The sequence below is a fragment of the Neovison vison genome, chromosome 6, assembly GCF_020171115.1.
Source record: "Neovison vison isolate M4711 chromosome 6, ASM_NN_V1, whole genome shotgun sequence".
In the NCBI taxonomy this organism is placed as follows: Eukaryota; Metazoa; Chordata; class Mammalia; order Carnivora; family Mustelidae; genus Neogale; species Neogale vison.
In genome coordinates, this window is record NC_058096.1 from 18578890 (window position 1) to 18604905 (window position 26016).

The 26016-nt window shown below is 37.6% G+C and overlaps 1 pseudogene; it reads left to right on the forward strand.

Annotated features, from left to right (window-relative positions):
• Positions 1 to 15466, forward strand: part of LOC122910006 — a 37758-nt pseudogene extending 22292 nt beyond the window's left edge.
• Positions 15467 to 26016: the final 10550 nt, after the last annotated feature.

Consider the following 26016-nt stretch of genomic DNA (forward strand, 5'->3'; position numbering starts at 1 on the left):
TGTTTTTAAAGTCATGCTAACTTATTTTCTGTTCTGTGACATGTTTATACTGTGCTCTGAACAACACCTAGCAACTTACCATTCACTGAATCCATAGCCACTTTCTCTTTGTCACATTCTTTAACCTCCTGTACAAGCTGACACCATGAACCAACCAACCTGCTGCTCTTTACCAAAGTCCTTTGTGTCTCTTTAGACACTTTGTTTTCCTGTTCTTATGCTACTCTTCCAACTACTCTCTTTTCTTCCTTCCATATGACAGCCACTTAGATACAGTTGTTTAAATGGAGCATCTGTCCATGGTTGCTCCCTTTTTTCTCTCTCTTTCTTTCTTTTCCTTCTCTTTTTTTATTAACATATAATGTATTATTTGCCCTAGGGGTACAGGTCTGTGGATCATCAGGCTTATACATTTCATAGCATTCACCATAGCACAGATACTCCCCAACGTCCATAACCCAGCCACCCTATCCCTACTCCTCCATCCCCCAGAAACCCTTAATTTGTTTCCTGAGCTTAAGAATGTCTTATGGTTTGTCTCCCTCCCGAGCCCATCTTGTTTCATTTTTTTCCCTCCCTATGCCCCCCACGACCCCCCACTCAACCTCTCAAATATCTCATATCAGAGAGATCATATGATAATTGTCTTTCTCTGATTCACTTATTTAGCTTAGCATAATACTCTCTAGTTCCATTCATTTCATTGCAAATGGCTAGATATCATGTTTTTTATGACTGCATTATATATATATATAAATATATATATCTATATATATCTATATCTCACATGTTCTTTATCCATTCATCTGCTGATGGACATCTAGGTTCTTTCCATTTTTTGGCTTTTTCTGCATCTATTAACATCATATGGTGCTTGTCCTTTCCTTTATTTATGTATTATATCACACTTATTGATTTGTAGATGTCGAACCATACTTGCAGCCCAGTACTAAATCCCGCTTGGTTATGCTGAATAATCCTTTTAATGTACTGTTGGCTAGTATTTTGGTGAGAATTTTCACATCTGTGTTCATCAAGAATATTGGTCTGTAATTCTCTTTTTTGATGGGGTCTTTGGTTTTGGAATCAAGGTAATGCTGGCCTCATAAAATGAGTTTAGAAGTTTTCCTCCCATTTATATTTTTTGGAACAGTTTCAGGAGAATAGGAATTAATTCTTCTTTAAATTTTTGGTAGAATTCCCCTGGGAAGCCATCTGGTTCTGGGCTCTTGTTTGTTTGGAGATTTTTGATGACTGCTTCAATCTCCTTACTGGTTATGGGTCTGTTCAGGTTTTCTATTTCTTCCTGGTTCAGTTGTGGTAGTTTATATGTCTCTAGGAATGCATCCCTTTCTTCCAGATTGTCAAATTTGCTGGCGTATAGTTGCTCATAATATGTTCTTATAATTGTTTGAATTTCTTTGGTGTTGGTTGTGAGCTCTTCTCTTTCATTCATGATTTTATTTATTTGGGTCCCTTCTCTTTTCTTTTTGATAAGTCTGGCCAGGGGTTTATCAATCTTATTAATTCTTTCAAAGAACCAGCTCCTAGTTTTCTTGATGTTCTTTTGGCTTCTATTTCACTGATTCCTGCTTTGATCTTTATTATTTCTCTTCCCCTGCTGGGTTTAGGCTTTCTTTGTTGTTCTTTCTCCAGCTCCTTTGGATATAGGGTTAGATTGTGTACTTGAGACCTTTCTTGCTTCTTGAGAAAGGTTTGTATTACTATATACTTTCCTCTCAGGACTGTCTTTGCTGTGTCCCAAAGATTTTGAACAGTTGTGTTTTCATTTTCATTTGTTTCCATGAATTTTTAAAATTCTTCTGTGATTTCCTGGTTGACCAATTCATTCTTTAGTAGTATACTCTTTAGCCTCCATGCATTTGATTTATTTCCAACTTTCCCCTTGTGATTTAGTTCTAGTTTCAGAACTAGTCTGAAAATATGCAGGGAATGATCCCAATCTTTTAGTACTAGTTGAGACCTGATTTGTGACCCAGGGTGTGATCTACTCTGGAGAATGTTCCATGTGCACTAGAGAAAATGTATATTCTGTTGTTTTGAGATGGAATGTTTTGAATATTTCTTTGATGTCCATCTGGTCCAGTGTGTCATTTAAAGCCTTTATGCCTTCTTGATCTTTTGTTTAGATGATCTGTCCATTTCAGTGAGCGGGGAGGTGTTAAAGTCCCCTATTATTATTGTAGTATTGTCAATGTGTTTCTTTGATTTTGTTATTAATCGGTTTATATAATTGGCTGTTCCCATGTTAGGGACATAGATATTTAAAATTGTTAATCTTCTTGTTGGACAGACCCTCATCTCTTATTATAGTCTTTGGACTAAGATCTAATTTATCTGATATAAGGATTGCCACCCCTGCTTTCTTTTGATATCCATTATCATGGTAAATTGTTTTCCACCCCCCCCTTATTTATTTATTTATTTATTTATTTATTTTTAAAGATTTTATTTATTTATTTGACAGATGGAGATCACAGAGAAGCAAGCAGAGAGAGAGGAGGAAGCAGGCTCCCTGCTGAGCAGAGAGCCCAATGTGGCGCTCGATCCCAGGACCCTGAGATCATGACCTGAGCCGAAGGCAGAGGCTTTAATCCATTGAGGCACCCAGGCACCCCTCACCCCCTCACTTTAAATCGGGAGGTGTCTTTGGGTCTAAAATGAGTTTCTTGTAGACCGCATATCAATAGGTCTTATTATTATTATTATTTTTTATCCATTCTGATACCCTGTGTCTTTTGATTGGGGCATTTAGCCCATTTACATTCAGGGTAGCTATTGAAAGATATGAATTTAGTGCTATTATGTTGTCTATAAGGTGACTGTTATTATATATTGTCTGTTCCTTTCTGGGTCTGTTACTTTTAGACTCTCTCTTTTCTTAGAGGACGCCCAAATCCTGTAGGGCGGATTTGGTGTTTGCAAAATATTTTTAGTTTTTGTTTTTCCTGGAAGCTTTTTTTTTTTTTTTCTTTTTCTTTTTTAAAAATCTCTCCTTGTATTTTCAGTGACAGCCTAGCTGGATATAATATTCTTGACTGCATATTTTTCTCATTTAAGGCTCTGAATATATCATGACAGTCCTTTCTGGCCTGCCAGGTCTCTGTGGATAGGTCTTCTGCCAATCTAATATTTCTACCGTTGTATGTTACAGACCTCTTGTCCTGAGCTGCTTTCAGGATTTTCTCTTTGTCATGGAGACTTGTAAGTTTTACTATTAGATGACGGGGTGTGGACCTATATTTATTGATTTTGAAAAGGGTTTTCTCTGCCTCCTGGATTTTGATGCTTGCTACCTTCACCAAATTAGGAAAATTCTCTGCTATCATTTACTCCAATATACCTTCTGTCCCCCCTCTTTCTTTCTTCTTCTTCTGGGATCCCAATTATTCTAATATTTTTCATCTTGTGATATCACTTATTTCTCGAATTCTCCTCTCATGGTCCAGTAGTTGTCTCTCTTTTGCTCAGCTTCTTTTTTCTCCATCATTTGGTCTTCTATATCACTAATTCTCTCTTATGTCTTATTTATCCTAGCAGTAAGAACCTCCTTTTTTGATTGCACCTCATTAATAGTTTTTTAATTTCAACTTGGTTAGATTTTAGTTCTTTTATTTCTCCAGAAAGGAACTTTATTTCTCCATCTCTAATATCTTCCATGCTCTTTTCAAGCCCAGCTAGCACCTTGATAATCATCATTCTGAACTCTAGTTCTGACATATTGCTAATGTCTATATTGATTAGACCCCTAGCCATTGGTACTGCCTCTTGTTCTTTTTTCTTGTGGTGAGTTTTTCTGCCTTGTCATTTTATCCAGATAAGAAGAGATGAATGAGAGAACAAAATACTAAAAGGGTAGCAGTAGCCCCAGAAAAAATACACACTAACCAAATCAGAAGAGACCCAAAACTGGGGGGAGGAGAGAGGGGGAAAAAAAGAAAAAAAATTTTTTTCTTTTATATATATATATATATATATATATATATATATATATATATATATATAAAACATACATATATTACATATATACATGTATAACATATATATATGTATAGCATGTATATGTATTATATATATAAAATATATGATATATATATATATATATATATATGTTAGATTGGTGAATAGAACAGAACCACACACTTGATTTTGGGTGTATTTTGATCTGTTAGAAGAAACTACCTTTCAAAATTTTAAAAAAAGAAATACATATATATATATATATATACACACACACACAAATAAGGGTAAGCATGACGAAGGGATGGGATATGAGTATAAAGATGAAAATTAAAAAAGATTCTAAAAAAGGAATTGATAAGAGAAGAAGTTAGTTGAAAAAAGAAAACAAGAGGAAGGAATGTCATCAGGTTGGAGATTAGAACAAAGACATAGAAGAGATTTAGGGTATATTTTGATTTATTAGAAGAAATTGTATCCCAAAATTTTATTTTATTTTATTTTATGTTTTTTTAAAGATTTTATTTATTTATTTGACAGACAGAGATCACAAGTAGGCAGAGAGGCAGGCAGAGAGAGAGGAGGAAACAGGCCCCCTGCTGAGCAGAGAGCCCTACGTGGGGCTCGATTCCAGGACTCCAGGATCATGACGTGAGCTGAAGTCAGAGGCTTTAACCCACTGAGCCACCCAGGCACCCCTGTATCCCAAAATTTTAAAGAAAAAAGAACCTATATGATGAAAACTAAGGTTGAACACAATCAAGGGATAAAATATGACTATAATAATGAAAATTTAAGAAGATTTTTAAAAAGGAATTGATATAAAATAGCTAAAAAACATTAAAGTAGGAAAGAGGAAAAATCTAAAAAATAGAATAAGAAATGTTGGGTATTCATCGTTTCTGATGGTTGTGTAATATTCCATTGTGTATATGTACTGTATTTTCTTTATCCATTCATCTGTTGAAGGGCATTTTGGGTCTTTCATAGTTTGGCAATTCTGGCCATTGTTCCTATGAATACTGGGATTCATATGACCCTTCTTTTCACTACATCTGTATCTTTGGGGTAAATACCCGGTAGTGCAATTAGAGGGTCATAGGGCAGCTCTGTTTTTAATTTTTTTCAGGAATCTTCACACTGTTTTCCAGAGTGGCTGCATGAATTTGCATTTCCACCAACAGTGTAAGAGGGTTCTCCTTTCTCCACATCCTTTCACCATCAGAAAGGATGAATACCCAACTTTTGTATCAACATGGATGAGACTGGAGGAGATGATGCTGAGTGAAATAAGTCAAACAGAGAATGTTAGTTATCATATGGTTTCACTTACTTGTGGAGCATAAGTAATAACATGGAGGACGTTAGAAGAAGGGAAGGGAAAGTGAATTGGGTAAATCGGTGAAGGAGAGGAAACACGAGAGTCTGTGGACTCTGAGAAACAAACTGAGGGTTTTGGAGGGGAGGGGAAGGGGGATGGGTGAGACTGGTGGTGAGTATTAAAGAGGGCACTTATTGCATGGACCACTGGGTGTGGATCATAAACAATCTCAGAACACTAAAAAAAAAATTAAGATGTTAAATAAAATAGAATAAGAAAAAAAATTAAGAAAATTTAACTTTGAAAGACTAAAGGATCATGGGGAAAAAAGCGATGAATTCTATGTGTTGCTTTCTCCTAGCTCTGGAGTTCTGCAGTTCTCATTGATTAATGAACTTGGTCGTGGCTGGATGTTCTTGCTGATCTTCTGGGGGAGGGGCCTGTTGCAGTGATTTTCAAATGAGGTGGAATTGCACTGCCCTTGCAGGAGCCAAGATGAGTAATCTGCTTGGTTTTGGTCTCATACAGCTTTGGAGGATGGGAATGAACATGGTGGCCTCCCAATTTCTTGTCCCATAGGATCCGAGAGCTCAGGACCCCACTCCTCAATGTGCCGTAAGAGAAGACCAGTTAATCCCTCCCATCTCCCTGGTCTCTGGCTGAACTCCAAGCTCACCCAGCCTGTGACAGAGCATTTCTGTCTCTGGCACATGGCCCCATTTGGAATCTGTAAACCCAGCTGATTCTTGCAGCACACTCCCATACCTCTCCTCCTGGAGGAGGAAGGTGAGTCTCCCGGAACTGTTGCTTGTTGGATTCCTGCTCGAAGAGCAGTGGCCCAACTGTGCCTCAGATCAGGGTTTAAAGTAACTCCTAACTGAAAGCCCACTCCTTGGCTCCATCTCTGCAGCCAGCTTCCCTGTTCCAATACCAGGGAGCTCTGCCACACTCAGCCACCCCTAGTTTTTCTGTGACCCCACAGGTCCTGAGACCACACGGCCCCTGTGAGGGCTCTATCCTCCACTTAGCCTCTGGAGCAACATCCCTTAGTGGAGCAGATTTCTAAAAGTTCTGATTTTGTGCTCCACTGCTCTATCACTGCCCTATCCCTCCCCTCACAGTCTGTCTTCCCGAATGTTGCCTCGGATTGACTTCTCTGCACATCCTACCTTCCAGAAAGTGTTTGAATTTCTGTTCCTAGAATTGCTGCTCTTCTTCTCTTCTCTTCCCTGTTGTGTAGCTATTCAGAATGGTTCAAGAGCTATCTAGCTGAACTCCTGGGACCTGATAATATTTAGGTCTTCCACTCCTCTGCCATCTTGCTCCCCCCCGGTTTCTCCCTTTTCTACTTTGCACTCTCCTCCTGGGCAATCTCAGCCCATGACTTTGACTCTATTTTCCCTGTAAATAGCTTCTAAATCCATGTTTACACTCCTGAATTTCCCCCCAAAGTTCAGTCTCAGTTTATTCAATTTCTGGCTTGACATTTCTATCTGGATATTCTTCTAGCATGTTCTTCTTTTTTTTTTTTTTTTTAAGATTTTATTTATTTATTTGGGAGAGAGAGAGAGAATGAGAGAGAGAGAGCATGAGAGGAGAGAGATGTGGAGGAGCAGGGGAGCCTGATGTGGGACTCCATCCCAGGACTCCAGGATTATGAACTAAAGGCAGTCACTTAACCAGCTGAGCCACCCAGGTGCCCTCACCTAGCATGTTCAATTTAGCTGTTGAAAGGATTAAACTCCGTGTTTCCTTTTAATCCTGGCCCCCTCACTATTCCACATCCTTGTTATAACCACTCCTTTGTCATTTAGGCTCAATCATAAAGGTCATCTTTGATTCCTTCCTTTTGTCAAAACAACAAATATTGATAAGCTGTTTGATTCCATACCTAGAAGGAGTGTCTCTCCCCTTAAGTAAAGATCTTTTAATTGGTCATTTCCAATTCCATGACAGCTTTTGTGTTTCAGAACCCGATTATCTTTGACTAGGAATATTGCAAAAAATATGTTAACTTTTCTCTCTTGCCTGCTCTACCTGGTTAACATGAGAAGTCTTCCCAGTTTAACCTTTCTTGACTTTATTTTTATAATGTCATCCTGTGCTTCAAATCTTCAATGACTGTGTTTTTAAAACAATAGTTCTCAACTGGGGGTGATTTTGCCTCCCAGGGGACATTTGGTAATATCTGGAGACATATTTGATTCCCATAACTAGGGCAGGAGGTTCCTGGGATACTATTGGACAACCAGCAATGCACAAGACAGCTCCTTACAGCAAAAATTTATCTGGCCCAAAATGTTAATAGTGCTAAAGCTGAAATACACTGGTCTAGAGAATAACCTACAAATGATTAATTGGGCATTCTTATTTTTTTTCTATACTTCATTTACAACCCCATGGGATTTTTATAATTATTCCTTTTCTCCTTTTCCTGCTTCTAGATCTTTGCTTATACATTTTCCTCCCTCACTGGTATTTTTTTCTTACCTTCTTTTTTTTTATTAAAAAAAAAATCCCAGTGACATCCATCCTTCGGTATTTAGCTTTATTGCCTTCTTTTCATAGGATCCCATAATAATCCCAATTGAAAGTGATGATCTTTTATCTGAATCCTGATAAAGATTTTTTTGTATCCCTTTTACCATTTCTTGCCTTTTCATGATTATTTATAATAATGTCTTTTAAAACTTACTACTCTTTACATTTCTTTAAATAAAAGCTTTATTGAAATATAATATACATGCCATAAAATTCACCCTTGTAAGTAAAAGATCCTATGGTTTTAATATATTCACAGAGTTGTGCAACCACAACAGTTCCAGAACCCTTTCATTATTCCCAAAAGAAACCCATGCCCATTAGTAATCACTCCTGCTTCCTCCTTCTCCTAGCCCCTGACAAGCATAAATCTATTTTCTGGGTCTGTGTTTTAACAGTTCTAGACATTTCATGTAAATGGGAATCATATGATAGGTTTTGACTTCTTTCACTTAGCAAAAATATTTTTAGGGTTAAAGACTGTCCTGGGAAAATCATGATATAAATGTCCTATCCATATGATTTTCTTCTCTCTTCTCCTTCTCCTTCCTCCTCCTTAACTCCTCCTCCTCCTTATTGTCCTCCTCCTCCCCTTCTTCTTCTTCTTTTGATTTTGTTTATTTATTTGAGAGAGAGAGAGAGGAAGTATGAGCAGGGGGAGAGGGCTCAATCCCAGGGCCCTGGGATCATGTTGTGATCATTACCTGAGCCAAAGGCAGATGCTTAACTGATTGAGCCATCCAGGCACCCCTTTGCAATTACTCAACAGTTTACTCAAGACTTTCCTGGCTTGTTTTACCCATTTATACAGTGCTACTCATTTTTACCTTTCAGAAATCTGTTGGTATTTCTTATTTGTTGATAAAACATCCTGTGCCCCCACGATTTCTCTACCACATTATCTTCTCCCTAAAGACTTTATTTTTTTGTACTTTTTTTTTTAGATTTATTTATTTATTTATTTGACAGAGAGAGAGATCACAAGTAGACGGAGAGAGAGGCAGTCAGAGAGAGAGAGAGAGAGGGAAGCAGGCTCCCTGCTAAGCAGAGAGCCCGATGCGGGACTCGATCCCCGGACCCTGAGATCATGACCTGAGCCGAAGGCAGCGGCTTAACCCACTGAGCCACCCAGGCACCCCTTTTGTACTTTTTTTAATCAGCAGAGTTTTGTGAAGTATTAGAGAAAAATATGCATATAAAAGTCTACTATCTTGACAGAATTTTACAAACAAGAAAATTATGCTTTCCTGCTCAAATTTTCAAGTTCAACTTTAGCATTTATGAAATAATTGATACCACTAACCAGGCTGTACTATGAACTATGATGTACTGTGCTTTATGTTGAAGTTGGATCTGATAAAAATTTATGTCAAGTGTACTGTGTTGATGGTTAGAATTCTCTGGGTGGAGAGAAAGGCTTAAAGCAAGATTTAAAGCATTTATATAAAAAGAATGTTGCTAATATCACCAAACTGGGATGAGGTCAGTACCAAGTAGTGGGTGGTCTGAGTTCTAAAACATAGTGAAGGAAATGAAATTTTAAAAAATTTCATGTGCGTACTCCCACTGCTTCCTAAGATTATTTGGCTTATTAGGAGAAAGTACATTTCTGGCAGAGGGAACACTAAGTGCAAAGCCTTAAGCAAAGGCTTGCCTGCTCTGATCAAAGAGCAGTTATGAGGCCAGTTTAGTCAAGGTGGAATGAGAAGGAAGAAGTAGGAGACACCTTCAGAGAAGTGGTGGACACCAGATTACATAGGTCTTTTGGCTTTTCTTTTGAGTGAACTGGGGAGCCACTGAAATGTTGTGAGTAGTGGAGTAAGATTATGTTTTAACTGAATCTCTATTTCTTCACTTTAAAGAATATGATGAATCCAGAAAAGCATAAAATAGGGGCACAGTTAGGAGGGGATTGCAATCATACAGGCACAAATAGTCGTGTCTCGGGCTGTGTGATTAATTCTGAATATGTTCTGAAGATAGAGTAAATAGAATTTCCTGACAAATTTGCGTAGTGTATAAAAGAAAGAAAGGCATCAAGGATGATACCTGGAATGTTGGTTACTAAATGAAAGGATGGGGTTGCTGTTATATTTTATGGGGGAAGACTGGAAAGGGGCAGGTGTGGAGCTTGGGTCAGATAGATGGTGATCAGAAATCAATTTTAGTCATCTTGTTTGAAATGCCTTCCAAGTGGATTTATTGATTAGGCAATTGGGATTTAGAGGAGAGGCTCTGATTGGAGATGTAAATTTAGAAGTTATTGGGCATGTGGATGGTACCTACAGCCACAAAACTGGATGAGTTCAACCAGAAGAAGCGTGTAGATAAAAAGAGAGAAGCTGCTCAGGGACAGAGCTTTGGAGCATTCCAGAATCCAGAGGTCAAGATATAAGGAAGTACCAGCAAAAGAGGCAGAAGAGGAGAAAAGTCAGGTGAGTGTTAGATTGTAAACTGAGGGTGGAAATCATATCTGCTTGTTCTGTGCCGTATCCTTCTTTAGTATCTTATTCCCAGGAGGCAATAAGTACTGACTGAACAAAGAAAACATGGGGTTATCGATAGCTTAGTATGAAGCAGAGTTCTTTTCTATGCCTCCAAATTCTTGATTTTTTAAAATTGAGGTAAAATTGGCATATAACATTAAATAAGACTCAGGTGTCCTTTCGGAGAGTCTTTCTGTCAGGCACAGTGACTGAAGGTGTACAGAACCTTTCTTTTCAGATTCAGGTGTCTCTTCCAAATGCCCTCTGGTCATTTTGACATCTGTGGATCTAGCCCTGTAGGTCAGCAGGTGGTTAATTTTTTATTCTTCTAGATCATGCAGGGCAAGGTATTTTCATGTGGACTAGCTACCATTGCTTCCTCTAAAACTCATGGGTGATTTGCAGCTTGAGCGTGCCTTCTCAGGGAAGAAGAACAGCCTTAGGTCTTTTCTCCTATGCTTTCCATATTTTGTTTTCTCTCCATCCAACCATTGCCCTGTTTGATGCTTTTGTGTTTTGGAAGAGTCACTAATGACCTCTCAAAGTCTCTCAAAGAGGCTTTTACAACTGCCAATGTTCTGAGCTCTGATTAACACCATTTGCAGCACAGAGCCCTGCAACTAAGACTCCAGTGAGTCATGTTAGTTCTGTTACTCTGGTAATATTCTAATGTGGGTATAACAAATTACCTCTCTCTTGGTGCCTAGAAACAGTGTATGTTGACCTAGTTACAAATGTTCTCCACATGGTGCAATAGTATATAGTATGGAGAATCTCTTTGGACATGTATTTTAGAGTAAAATGATATAGAAGGAATAAAACTCAGAATTTTACTTTCAAAGTTTTTGTCACAGGAAAAACTAACACATTCCATTCATGAGGCTCATAACTATCAATAAAAAGGCTCAGGAAGTGTTAGAGAATACTATTTCAAGTTTTAGTTTTTACGTGTTCACGTGTCACTGTGACAATTCTAAAATTGTTAGAGAGATTTGGTAACAAATATGTCAGAATGCCCTAGAAATTAGCTCATCTTCAGGCCAGCAATTCAACATGATAGGTACGGTTTTTGAAGGAAAAAAAAAATGAAAAGCAAAAGCAAAAGCCATGACCTTCAGAAGAATCAAACTATTGTCCTTCTTAAGTTGCTTGTACTGTTATGAAAATGTCAAGCATGTTTGTGTTAATGGCTTAGAATGTCTTTCTATTTATTGCTTTAAAACTTGGTAAATGTGAGAAAGTAACCTAGATCTTGATTTCTCAATCGATGCTAGTACGGTCATTTTGAGCAGCATAATGATAAATGTGTAAAGAATGTGTCACATTTCTTAGTCCATTCCCTTACTCCATAAAGGCAACTTTCATTCAAGAACTCTGTAGTGAAGGTAGAGTTGCCAACTGTTATCTCTCTAATTTTGGCTTGCAAATTTCTGATGACCAACTTTACATAAAACATGTCATATCCTGAGACAAATATGAGAAATAAATGACATTTCTTTTTGTGTGGGATCCTATGCTTCATTAGAAATACTCAGAGCATTTCTCTTTCTAAATTAGAAAATGTAGTGGGCTATAGTTTGAAAGTAACACTTTGCAATGTGTTACCAATCTTTGATGAAATCTAAGAAGAGAGTGGAAAATTTGCATTAGGTTAAAATGGTTTTCAAACTTTATTAGAGCTAATGAGACATAATTAAAGAATCCTCTGTCAAGTGACATGAAAGCTGAATAAATGGTTCTACATTAAACAAAATCTTTTTGTGTTAATTTACAACTTCACTATTTTAATTTTTCTCCTCTAATCTACTTTGTTATATACTATTTTTAAGCTTTCATACCTGTCAAATAATTATACTGAAATTAGTTCTTGGATGATCATTATACTTTAAAAAAGTCATTTATCTTTGGTCTTGTTCATTGTCATAAAACCAATGAAAAGCATTAGCATTTTTACTGGGTTATTGATTTGGTCTTCTTGGACTGTCATAACAAAATACAATAGACTGGGTGGCTTAAATAGCAGAAACTTATTTTCTCTAGTTTGGAGACTGGAGATCCAAGATCCAGGTGCTAATCAATTCTGTTTCTGGCAAGAGGGCTCTTTTTCTGGCCTGTAGACGACCGCTTTTCCGTGTATGGTCATACAGCTTTCCTTGGTGTGTTCGCGTGAAGATCTCTTTTCATCTTCTAATAAGGGCACCAAACCTGTTGGATCAGGACTCCACTTTTCTGACCTTAATACCTCCTAAAAGCCCCATTTCCAAATATAATCACATTGGGGGTTAGGACGTCGGTATAAGGATTTTGGGGGGCAGGGTGGAGAGAGGGACACAATTCAGTCCATAGCTCTGAAAAATCAACTGATCTAACTACATCAATTTCCAGTGGCTTAACCTCAGTGTTTCAGTTTCTACATTTAACATGTATGGAGCATGTAATTTATACCTGACACTGTGCTAGATTGGGGGCATTAATTAAAAAAGATGACTACAAGAGTCTTCTGCCTGTCAGTTTGTAGATGAGTGCATGAGGCTTATATGCAGAACCACAAATATCATACCATGTGAGAGGCAAATAGCAATGTGCACACGCTCTTCCAGCATGAATGTCTCTTTTGGCTATATTTCCTGTAAATATATCTGAATTGATGATTTTGTTTTTTTTACATAGTAGTTGTCCATTATTTTCCACTCTGATCTCTGACATAGCAGGTACTGTCCAGGTGAGATGCCCATACTATGTAATGTTTTAGGTAGAACATTTTATTCCTGAGCTGCCTTAGGCTCTTATGTCAGAATTTTCTACCTGTTTCAGGGACTGTGGCAAACTTGCGCTTGTGGCATCATTTCTTGCAGTGTTTTCTTTCCCTCGATATACGAACAATAGGATTTGGAATGTCGGATGATTTTCATATCCTCTACAAGTCCGTGCATTGCCCCTATCAACTAATAGGACTGCTTCTAATTGAAGCTGAATCACTTGCCACTTATGAAGAATAATTTTGTCCACACTTTGAATTAAAAGTAAACAAGTGCCAAAATTTAACAGTCACATTGTTTTCTGTTTTGATGTAAAATGAAATTAGCTGTGTCCATATAACAGTATGTTATGCAATTTACGCTTGGTCACCCTTTCATTAGTCATGAATCATTCCGAAATCACTGGTATCAAGTAGGGTCAAAAGTAGGACCACAGTTAACATACTTTTGAAACCTTTAATATCAATGCCGCTGTCAGAACTTTTCAAGGATGTTCGACGTTTAATTTCCCGAATTAGGCTGTGAAAGTTCAGGAGACACCCTGAGTTTACAAGCATTAATGTTGGCTTTGTCTTACCTGCTTCCTCAATGCTATTGTAACTGTTAAGTTTTCTAACTGTTACTATGTGTTTTGCCCTTTTATTTATTTTAACCAGTGGACACACCTTTTCCTTTTCAAACTAGTGTGTCAATGGCCTTTCCTTGTAATAACACTTGACATAATCCTGTTGAGTTTTAAGAAAACACTACCAAGGAAAACACTGGCTGTTAACTCTCTCAGACCTCTGCAAAGAGGGAAGCGGATCTCAAACCAGGGTCAGGTGGAGAAAGAGATATCAGTGGGTGGAACTAAGAATTTCAGCTTCTTAGGCATGCTTCTCTTTGCTTTGGATTTACTTCCTTGCCTCTGGCCTAGGATGCTGAATTGTGACAATAATATTTTTCACTTGTCCAATTGACAAATGTTTTATTTTTGTTTGTAAGGATTTTATTTATTTATTTGACAGAAATAGACACAGCAAGAGAGGGAATACAAGCGAGGGGAATGGGAGAAGGAGAGTCAGGCTTCCTGCTCCTATGCGGGGCTCAATCCCAGGACCCTGGGATCATGACCTGGTCAAAGGCAGGTGCTTCACGACTGAGCCACCCAGGTGCCCCTGGCAAATGTTTTAAATAAGAAATAACAACCATTGCTGACAAATACTCAAAGTTATGGCATTCCAGTACTTCGGTGATAGACGTGTGAATTTTTCTACTATTTTGGTGGATAAATCTGGCAGCAATTATTTGAATTAAAATGACTCTATGTCAGATAGCAACTCTAGCTCATGAATTCTCACAGTAAAAAAAAAACACATTTGATAAAGGACGTATATAGAATAATGCCTTCTGGAGTATTTGTTTTTGCATCAATAAAACATAAACAATCTGAATGCCCATGAATAGGGGTTGAATAAATTATGGCACAAACAAGTGCCACACACACATGCACATATGCACACACAATGGAAAATGTTGTATTGAGATCTTTCAGTGTCCCAAACAAGAAGGATGTTTGCAATATATAGTAAGGTGAAAAAAAGCAAATTCAAAGTAAAGGGGTAATATCAGCCTGTTATAAAAATTAAAAATGAAAAACAGATTATGTGGTTCTCTTTTCTGGCTGGAACCATGGAAGGTGCAGAAGAGAGGGAAAAAAAGGTCCCTGCTCTGCCAGAAATCCTTAAGAAAAAAGAAAAAAAAAAGCACAGAACTGAACATTGAAAACTTAAGAAATAAGTTAGCCCAAAAGATGTTTTGAAAAGCAGGAAAAAGCTTATCTTTGAAAACGGTGAACTATCACAAAGATAGATGTACAGAACCAGTACAGAATAGCGAGGATGACAAGAACATTCGGCAACTTCTATGTACCTGCAGAATCCATATTGACATCTGTCATCAGGATCAGTATTAATGGTGTCACCCTAAAGTTCTGAAAGGTGTTCCAGCTTCTTTGCCTTCACCATATATTCAGTGGTACCTTTGTTAATCTCAGTGATGCTTCAGTTAACATGGTGAAGATTGTGGAACCATATATTGGAAGGGGGCATCCGAACTTGAAGTCAGTAAATGATGTGTTTTCTTTCACAGTTATGGGAAAACCAGCAAGAATTGATTGCTGAATCTCTTGGTAAATATGGCATTGTCTGAATGGAGGATCTGATTAATGGGACCTACAGTACTGGCAAATGCTTTAAAGTAGCAGACAGCTTCCACTGGTTCTTCCAATTATCTTCTTATGAGGTGGATTGAAGAAAAAGAATATTCATTTCATAGAAGGTAGAGATGCTAGCCACAAGGAAGACCAAATCAACGGGTTTATTAGAAGGGTTAAATAACAAAAATTCAACTGAGTAAATGTTAAAGATCTAATGGGCTTTGTTAATTGATGTAGGAATGGAGCAGCATTCTGTCTAGCAAGTAGAAGGGAGCTCCAAAGGACTATAGAAAAGGAAAGGTTTAAATGTAGAGAGGGATTGGAGGAAAGGAAGTTATAAGCAAAGAATCCATTATTCTAGGTAAGGTCAACTTCCTAGGGGAAATGAAGGGGTCTATCAAGAAATTTCCTAGTGCCGGCCAGAAAATTCTTGTGTTGATTGGTCAAAGGTTACATTTTCAGGCAGTTGAAACTGCAGTAAGTTTAGGTATTAAGTCTGGGTTTAATGACCTGGGGCCTTAACCTAAGTGATACCACTTTTTGGTCTGTGGTTTTTTGGTTTTTTTTTTTGTTTTTGTTTTTTTTAAACAGAAGAATGAACTAAGGTACTATCATGATTATTTTTGTAATCCAGTCAGTTAATAAACAGTGACTGCTTGCAAATTGAAATGTAAAACAAAGAGCTACACCCGCCCCCACCTCCCCAGCCCTCCCCAAATCAGCTTATATGATTGACCAAAGAGAGAATGGGACAAGTACTCACCCAATTCTTCATATTTGTTACCTAAGGGAGGTAGAAGTGACTTCCTTCCTTCCTTCCTTCCTTCCTTCCTTTTCTTCCTTCCTATCCTCTTTCCCTCCCTCCCTCATTATATAAGAAAAAGGAAGACACAGGAGAAAAGAAAAAGTGGATCACCACTTTTTCTTCCTCCAGTGATGGGTGGTAGGTGAGAGAAGGGCTGGATACCAATATGTCAGCCAGCGTCATTACCTCCCATTTTAAAGGGAGCAGAGGGCTTCTTCTGACTTTCTGAGCACAAAGATTTGGAGAAGGATGTTGATTGAGGAGGAGGAGATTGGTTAGACTGCCCAAGTTGTCTACAGTTACTGACAGCACTTCTCCTTTGAAGAGTTGCCTTTAGGTTTTCCAGGGCAAGTCTTCTCCTAGTTATGTACACCTATGAAGCAATATCCTGCTTCAGGAGAAGTTCTGCCCTTACCTGTGCTAAGCTCATGTTCCTAGAGTGGGAAGGTTAAAGTCAGCAGGTGGTTATTGATGGATGAAGGTACTTCTACTTGAGGTATGAGTGGAAACTTCTTGATGAGTCAAGAAATTTGCCAGAAATTTGCCTTTCTCCTCACCCCACCCAAAGAGCTAAGCACCAATGTGTGTGTGGGTATCACTGTTTAAAGATTTTCTAGGAGAAGAATATGGCACAATAATATTTGAAGTTATTAATCCATTCTTTTTCTTCTCTCTCTCTCTCTCTGTGTTTATATCTGTATCTATAGATTATCTATATATCTATATCCGTTTATCTATATCTATGTCTGTATCTATCTTTTCCTCCTTATTTGTGCAAATAGTTGGTGCTGGGGAAGTGCGAGCCAAGGTGATATTTCTGCCTATTAACTTCCAATAATGCAAGTCTGAAGAAGTCAGACAAGATTACCACAAAAGGCCAAATGGAGGACTTGTGGGCAATGACAAGTGTTTGGGCCAGAAACATAGTGGGAGGTGAATTTTCCAAGCTAGAAGGAGATTCCTGGGAATACGGTAGTGTAAGGAGGAGAAGAGAGGAATCTGTGGAAACAGGGAGATAGGGTCCTTACCTAATTTCCAACCATATAAAGAAGAGAATAGTAAGACCCCATAGAGGAAGTAGCTGCTTGGAATTGTGACAAAGGAAATCAAGAGGACCTGTTCTTCCAGCAACAAACATTTTGGAATTATAAAGAATGTTGCAGGGCACCAGGGTGGCTCAGCTTGTTGACCAACCAACTCTTTGTTTCAGCTCAAGTCATGAACTCAGGGTCCTAGAGATCAAGCCGTGTGTCAGAGCTCTGTGCTCAGTGGGGAGTCTATTTGAAATTCTCTCTCTTCCTCTCCCTCTGCCTGTCCCCCTACTTCTATGCCCTTTCTTTGTCTCTTTCAGATAAACAAATAAATATTTTTTTTTAAATAAGGAATTTTACAATGATTATTCTAGGAGTGTCCTTGTGCAAGAGTTTTTCTGTAATTCATACTTCAGAAGTTGACTTTCTGGGTTAGTACCTTTAAACTTGATGTACCTTTAAAAAAAAAAACTTTGATAGTACCTTTAAACTATGAAAATGCTTTCAAAATTATACCGATTTGCTCTCTCAATCATTCCCTGTAGTAAAACTTCACTGTTCATTAATCATCAGGAATTAACATTAAGAATTTGAAAGTCCTGGTTACCCTACTTCCTCACCACTACTTACTTTTGAATTTTTTCCAGTCAGAGGACATGAAAGAGTACCTTGTTTTAATTTACATGTTCCTATTACCAGCAAGTTACTTTTTTTTTTTTTTTTAAATATCTTCATTGGTCATATAGAGATTCTCTTCTGTGAACTAAAGGCTTATATTAATTTCTTTTTTGGCCTTTTGTCTTTGTCTTACGTATAGGATATTTTTCTTTGTTATAGATTAAAATTATTTCTCAAATACATTGTAAATATTTTCTCTGTAGCTTGCCTTTAAACTTTGTGCTAATGTATAAAGATTTGAAATGTTTATGTTATCAAACGTATTCATCTTATAGTTTATACTTGATGGTTTAGTCTTTTTTTTTCTTCATAGACTTTACTTTTAAAGGCTTAGTTTCATACAAAATTGAGCAGAAGATAGATAGATTTCTCATATATCTCCTCCTCTAACAAACGTATGGCCTCCCTCATTATCAAATCCCTATCAGAGTTGTACATGTGTTACAACCGATGAACATATATATATATATATATATATATATATATATATTTTAAAGATTTTATTTATTTATTTGACAGACACAGAGATCACAAGTAGGCAGAGAGGCAGGGAGAGAGAGAGAGAACGGGAAAAGCAGGTTCCCGGCTGAGCAGAGAGCCCGATGCGGGGCTCAATCCCAGGACCCTGAGATCATGACCTGAGCTGAAGGCAGAGGCTTTAATCCACTGAGCCACCCAGGCACCCCGAACCTTTTTATATTTTAAGAAATCTTCCATTACTTCAATGTTATAAGATAGTCTCCTACATTTTCTTCTAGAACTTTTAAGGGTTGCTCTTAGTTTTTAATTATTTAGTCCATGTGGACTTTCTATTTGCTGATGGAATAAGGAGGAATTTAATTTTCAGATATATTTTTAAATTTGTTCCTTAATCAAATGGAGTCAGCTCATCCTGCTGATTCATCCTGCTGATTCACCTGCTCCTCTACTGAAAAATCCAGGTCAACAAAGCAGCTCCTAGCAGGCATCAGGACCAGACATTGTGGGTAAACCATTAGGCTCATGGATAAGCCTCAGACACCAAAGAGCAAACTAGTGGTGCTACTTGGGTGAGTTAGTGGTGTGACTTCTGTGGAGTCTCTCATGCTGGGGACATTGGCTAGTGGGAAACCGGGAACATCCACTGATTGAAAAAGGATATATAACTGCATTGTCCTCACAACTGGATATTAGGATCTGGATCAAAAGAACAAACGAACTAGCAGAGTAGCTGCAAAGATGGTGGAACTGATGTATCCAAAGAATTTTTTGACGTGAATGTAGATAAGCCAAAGAAATTATTTTCTGAATAATGTTTCTTCTCTTTCATATCACTAATTTACTTAGTATATACTATAATCTCTTTAAGTTCTTAAAAATACTGAATATAGTGGAAAGGAAAAATCCCATTTTGATTATTTAGTTGGAAAAAGTAAAAACAAAATATATATTATTTCTCTCCACTTCCAAAGAGAATAAAATCAATTTTAATAATTTGAGTAGAGATTAATTCCATTTTTTCCAAAAAGTAAAATAATTATACAGAATTTCATGGTAATTTTAATATTTATACAGATTTTAAAAGAAAAAAAAAAGAAAACCTTGACTTACATAAAGCATTTATACTGATGACTTCTGAAGTAAAAGAATGATATCAAAATTAAAAAAATGTAACTCAGAGTCCAGCATAATGTCTAAGATGAGTGTCAATTTAAGTATTTGAAATAGAGAATGATATTTGTAATAAAATTAAAAATAAATTAAAACAATTAGCTGGGAATATCCCATATGCATTATAAATACCCCAGTTGGAGTAGGTAATTTTTCTTATTATTCCACAACACATGGCATTCTTTCTATGAATACATCAGTTTGGAAATACCCTGTGGTTTTCTGAGTTATAAATGGATATGTCACTATGAACTCCTGATTATATTATGATTCATACTTTCACTTCTGTTTTTTTATGCTATCATTTTGAAAAGTAAAAATGAAACTGTTTCATTGGCCAACAGTGCACAAGGGAGAAGAAAAATAAGGTTGAATGTAATGATTTATAAAATATTTAGGCATTATTGTCTGAGAATATTGTGAGAATAATATCTTAAGGAAAAAACAAGGTAGTTAAGACAAAAATGCTCTCAGAGTTATTCTGAGACTTAATGATTATTGTTAGAGTTCTGCTTTCCATAGGTACTTAACTTACGATTTCATTTGAAATCTATCTCATCTATCATCTATTCATCTATCTACCAGTCCATTCACCTGTCTATAATTCTTTTAAAACTTTTTTTACCCATGGAAAACTGGGTTATGAATCCTTGCCTTCTACCTTGAGAATTTGTTCTTTTAACCAGTACCCTATGAGAAAGATGATGATAGATACTTAGCTAGATAGATAGATGCTAAATAAGAAAGAAAGAAAGAAAGAAAGAGAAAGAAAGGAAGAGAAAGAAAGAGGAAAAAATAGAGTGAGAAGGAAAATAGGAAGGATGGAAGAGTCATATGGAAAGTTCCAACAGGATTCCAGGTTTGAGAGACTGTATTGAGACTTCAGGTTTCCTTAGGGCAGGGTCACACCTGCTTATTGCTGTGTCATTTCCTGGCACATGGTAACATGCAACAAATATTTGTTGAATAAAAGAATACAACAGGATAAAAACAGATTCTTGCACATTATGGTTTTCTGTGGAAAACAAGAAGAAAGAAAAATGTCTTCTGAGTTCTCAGCACTAGAAAGTGACCATGAAGTATCAGGAATCTAATGAGATCCTTCTCTTAAAAGATCCTTCAAATGTCCATGCTCCTACCATGAGGTATGAGGTTGAAAGCTTGATGGCTCAATGTTTTGTGATTCATTATTTAACATTACTTGGAAAATGAGAATTTTGCCTGAGATTATAGACCCTTTATAAAGATTAATGTGATTTTAAAAATCTTTCTATTAAATGTGGAATTTACCTTCTTGGGATGTCTGTCACCAAATGGGAGTTCATATCAAAGAATTATGTTTTATGGGTTAACATGTTTTTTCCTATAAATGAAGTGATTCCTCACCTTCAAATCTCCCTTCCTAGATCAAATATTTTTTTCTACCCTACACTGCTTTGATGCTTGTCAGATTTATCAAATCCTTTAACTTAAGGCATTGAAGAATGATCTTAATATCGCCTGTTTTTATTTATTTACTCATTTATATGTTTTTAAGGATTTTTTTTTAAGTAGGCTTCACGCCCATCATGGAGCCCAATGTGGGGCTTGAACTCACAGCCCTGAGATCAAGACCTGAGCTGAGATCAAGAGCTGGATGGTTAACTGACTAACCCTGGTACCCTACAAATTTTTTTTTTAAGTAATCTCTACATTCAACATGGTCTTGAACTTATAACCTGAAGATCAAGAGAAGCATGTTCTACCAACTGAGCCAGCCAGGTTCCCCATATCACCTGTTTTTACCATCATTAACACCTTAAGATGGAGTAGTCTTACAGACAAGTTAGCCAGTCACTCTTCAGATTTCTAAGAGGTCAGAACACAGGAGAGATATGATTGTATAATGGTAAAGAGTAAAATAAGCCTAGAGAGCAGCACATTTATGAAGACCATTCAGTAAGAAATATAAAAGTTACTCCTTCCAAAAATTGGAGAGCCCTAGAACACTATTTAAAAATATTAGAACATCCTAGTGTCAGTTATACCAAGAACCTGAGATAAAAACAGAATGTGTGGAGAAGAGCGGTGATACTAATAAAATGGTTCTTGTTTTAAGCCGTTATGTTTTGTGATAGTTAATCAGCAATAGACTGCTGGAACAGAATTGCTAGAGATTAAATGAATATTAATGAAGACAAAGTCAAGTGGTGAGATTCTCTTTTAAAATTAAGGACATTAAAAGGAGAAATATGGAAGTCATCTTACTGAGACAAAATAGTTTATGAATCAATAAGATTTGACTTGTAACATGTTAAATGTTTTTAAAAGAAATAGTGTGTTAAACAGAAAGGCAGTTGGTCAGCCTGGCATATGAAAGAATAAAATGAAGAATTCATGAAGTACACTTTGGCAGAGAATTCTAAAGAAATTTGTCCCAAAGTTTTGTCCTGTCTGATACTAATTGTTGAAAGTATAGCATTATTCTTTGCTTGATGCCATTGACATCTTGTTTAAATCAACCCCCACTTCCTCTGTATTCATTTTCACTAAGCAATATTTTGATTATATTTTGACTTCTGATATAGGTTTACAAGGAAGGAATGCTTTGGCTAGAGGACCCCTTAGCAATTGTATCTTTCATCATAATTAATGTTTTTTCCCCCTGGCATATATAGAATCTAGCTGGCATGTTACAATTCCGAAGTTTGACTAAGTCTGGGACACTGAAAAGATTGAGTTTTCAAAGACACAAGACTGAGCAGTGGAGTTTGGGCTGTGGTGGCCTTCCCAAGGCTGCTGCCACTTGGGGGAGTCCTCCTGGCCTCATGACTTGTGGGGACAGTGTGCAAGAGTATCTCGTAAGATGTGTGGCCCAGAGTGGTGTCCCCAAAACGTTAGTTTCCATCCCTGAGTGTTTTCTCTAACAGCTTATACAAAGAAGAAGCAGAGCAGGGGGAAAAAGAGAGCAATCTGCGAAGGGAATGCTTTATTGACATATTAAGCTCTGATAGAAATCTCTTCCATGACAGCATATTGTGCTTGTCAGATGTTACGGTTAACTGTATGTGACAACCTAACTGGACCACAGGGTGCCCAGACATTTGACCAAATGTTATTTTGGGTGTATCTGTGGGAGTTTCTGGATGTGATTAACATGTGAGTTGGTAGACTGAACCAGATTGCTCTCCCCAGTGTGGGTGGGCCTCATCCAATCATTCAAAGGCCTTGGTAGAATAAAAATTTGGCCCTCCTGCACAAAAAGAACTCCTTATGCCTGACAGCCTTTGAGCTGAGGCAACAGCTTTTTTTTTTCTTGCTTTCAGACTCTAACTGAAACATCAGCTCTTCCTGGGTCTTGGGCCTGCCAGTATTCAGACTGGGACTACATTCACCATCAGTTCTCCGGTGATCTCCAGCATGTGACTGAAGATCTTGGAACTTGTCAACCTTCATAATCATGTGAGCCATTTTCTTGTACTAAATCTCTTTCTCTGTCTATATACATCTGATTGGCTCTATTTCTTTGAAGAACCCTGACTAAATAATTGAGTGCCTTTATCAAATGGCATATTACCAGAAAATTTTATTTTTGCCTATGAATTAGGATTTTTAAATATATTTACTGGCAGGGAAAAAGTATTTCATCTAAACTAGATTTTCTGTGACTTGGTGTGAATGTGTTTCCTATTTTTTTTTCCTTTAATGAGGATACATCCATTAATTTCATTACCACTTGTCAAATTTATCCTCAGTAACGGAAAATTATATGCAGTAAAGAACTTAAAATTTTGTGCACTGTTATGTCAGAGATGTCTGTGGTATATCTTTCCTGGTTGGTTTTATTTGTGATGCTGCCCTATTTCTTTTAGCTTAACAGGCTCTTCCCTCAAATCCCCAAACTCAAATCTGACTCATTTCTCCCTTGAACCACCCACTACAATGTCAACAGCTCCACAACTTGCAAGTCCTTCCAAAGTGTTTTAAAGAATGATTTATCAAAGGAAAATATACATCAACAAGTAGATATACTCCACCACAGCAGCATAAGACCATTCATTAATTCCTCAGGCATATTTTAAGCACCTACCAATGTACGAAAGAAAGATGGAATAAACACAGACCCTTTCCTTAAAGAGGGAAGATAAGAAAACACATATACAGACTAAGAGGGAAAGGAAGTACCAGATGTTTATTGAGCATCTGTACTTTATCAGGCAGGTAGTCCATGAGAGGCTTTGCAGTGGATCTTCACAACAGCTCTCTGAGGTAGGTACTATTACCCCTCATTTGGGTATGAGAACACCTAGGCTCAGAAAGGTCCTCCTGTTAAGAGAAATTATAGCTTGCCTCACTGAGCCTCAGTGACACAGTAGAGTTCAAACCTATCTCTTTTTCCTCCATTTTGTTGCCTTGTTCTAGATCCACCCTGCGTGTAATGATAGCCACCAGCTTCATGTGGCTATTGAACACTTGAAATATGGCTAACCCACACTGAAAAGAGCTTTAGGTATAAAATACAAGCCAAATTTCAAAGACTTAGCATGAACATGTAAAATATCTCCTTAATAGTTTTTGTATTGATTACATGTAGAAATGTAGACATGATAATATTTTGGGTATAATGATGTATTATTAATTTTCCAGAGGAACAGAACCTGTAGTTTTCTCTGCCTATCTATCAACAGAATGACAGGAGAGGGTGAGGGGGATATTTAAACAACTGTTTTATACACATGTAAGGGCTGGAAGGTCTGAAATCTGCAGAGCAGGTTGGTAGGCTGAAATTCAGGTAAGAGTTAATACTGTATTCTTGAGTCTGAAATCAGGAGGGTAGACCAGGCAGGCAGGAAACCTGGGCAATCTAAGGGATTGAATTATTGCCCCACCCACACCCTTACCCCTCTATTTGATGATATGGCCTATAAAGTAACTAAAGTCAAATGGAGTCATAAGGGTGGACCCCTTATCTGACTGGTGTTCTTATGAGAAAAGTAAGAGATATCAGTGATGCATGAGCACAGAGAAACAGCCATGAAAGTCACAGCAGGAAGGTGGCCAAGGAGACCCCAGGAGAAACCAAACTGCCAAAACTTAAAAATCTTGGATTTCCAGCCTCCAGAACTGTGAGAAATAAATTTCTATTGTTTAAGCCACCCAGTCTCTGATATTTTATTATTTTATTATGACAGCTCTAGGAAACTAAACAAGCAGGATTTCTATGTTGCCGTCTTGAGGTCAAGTTCCTTCTCTGGGAAACCTCAGTCTTTTTTCTCAAGGCCTTAAGCAGACTGGATAAGGCCCACCGACAGAATGGCCGGTAATCTGCTTACTTAAATCTGATTTGTTCCAAAGATTTATTTATTTATTTGAGAGAGAAAGAGGGAGAGCATGTGCATGAGTGGGAGGAGAGTTGAGGGAGAAGGAGAGAGAGAGAGAATCCTTAAGCAGGACTGAGGATTCATTCTGAGCCTAGAGCTGGACACAGGGCTTGATCCCAGGGCACCAAGATCATGACCTGAGCCTAAATCAAAAGTAGGTGCTTAGCCAACTAAGCCACCCAGTCACCTCTTAAATCTACTGATTTAAGTGTGAATCATGTCTAAAAAATTTTTTTCATAGCAACATCTGGGCTGGTGCATGGCCAGACAATTAGGTATCATAGCCTAGCCACAATGACTCATAAAATTAACCATCACACTTGGGCTCAATAAAATATACTATTAAAATCATTTCACCTGTTTCTTTTAACTTTTTAAAATGTGACTACTAGAAAATTTTAAATTGTGTATGTGGCTTACATTTGTCACCAATATTTATTTCTGTTGGGCAGTATAGCTTGAGACATTTTTGAAAATAGATAGCAAGTTTCATGAAGGGACAAATGCACAGGGTGCCATGGGACCATGGAAGAAATACATTGACATCCACTTGGGGCTGTTAAGGAGGGTTTGGCAGAGGTGGTGAGATCATTAAAGCACTAATTCTGGAGCCCGGATGCCTGGGTTTGAATCTCTGCTCTGTCAACCCACTAGATGGGTGGCCCAGTGCAAGATATTTACCCTCTTTGTCCTTTGTTTTCTTCATCTATAAAGTGAGGGTCGTTATTAAGCCCTGTGCATGAGATCATTGTGAGGGTTAAATGAATTTATATATTTAAGCATTAAAATAGTACCCAGGATAGGGAATCTCAACAAATATCAGTTACAGAAGGTCATGCTTGAGCAGAATTATGAGGGGCTGGGCAGATCCAGAAGGGCTGAAAAGGAATCAACATCCAATGAGGGGGACATCAAACCCTCTTCTTTGGTCTTCCTTTACTGTTTTACCACAGGGAAATCAGCTGCAGGGTCAAATTAGTATATTTCATTCAGTGAATGAGTGGCATACACTTAACAAGGTGCGTTTTGGTCCTCATTGTACCTGTTCTCAGCAGCACTCAGTTGTGCTGACCATAGCCCTTTCTTCAGAACATTGTATTTTTAGCATGATTGTCTCCTGGTTTTCTCCCACCTCCCTGGGTGTTTCACCTTTGACTCCTTTGCACAGTTAGTCCTCTTCAGGACAAGCTCAGTCCTTCTCTCTCCT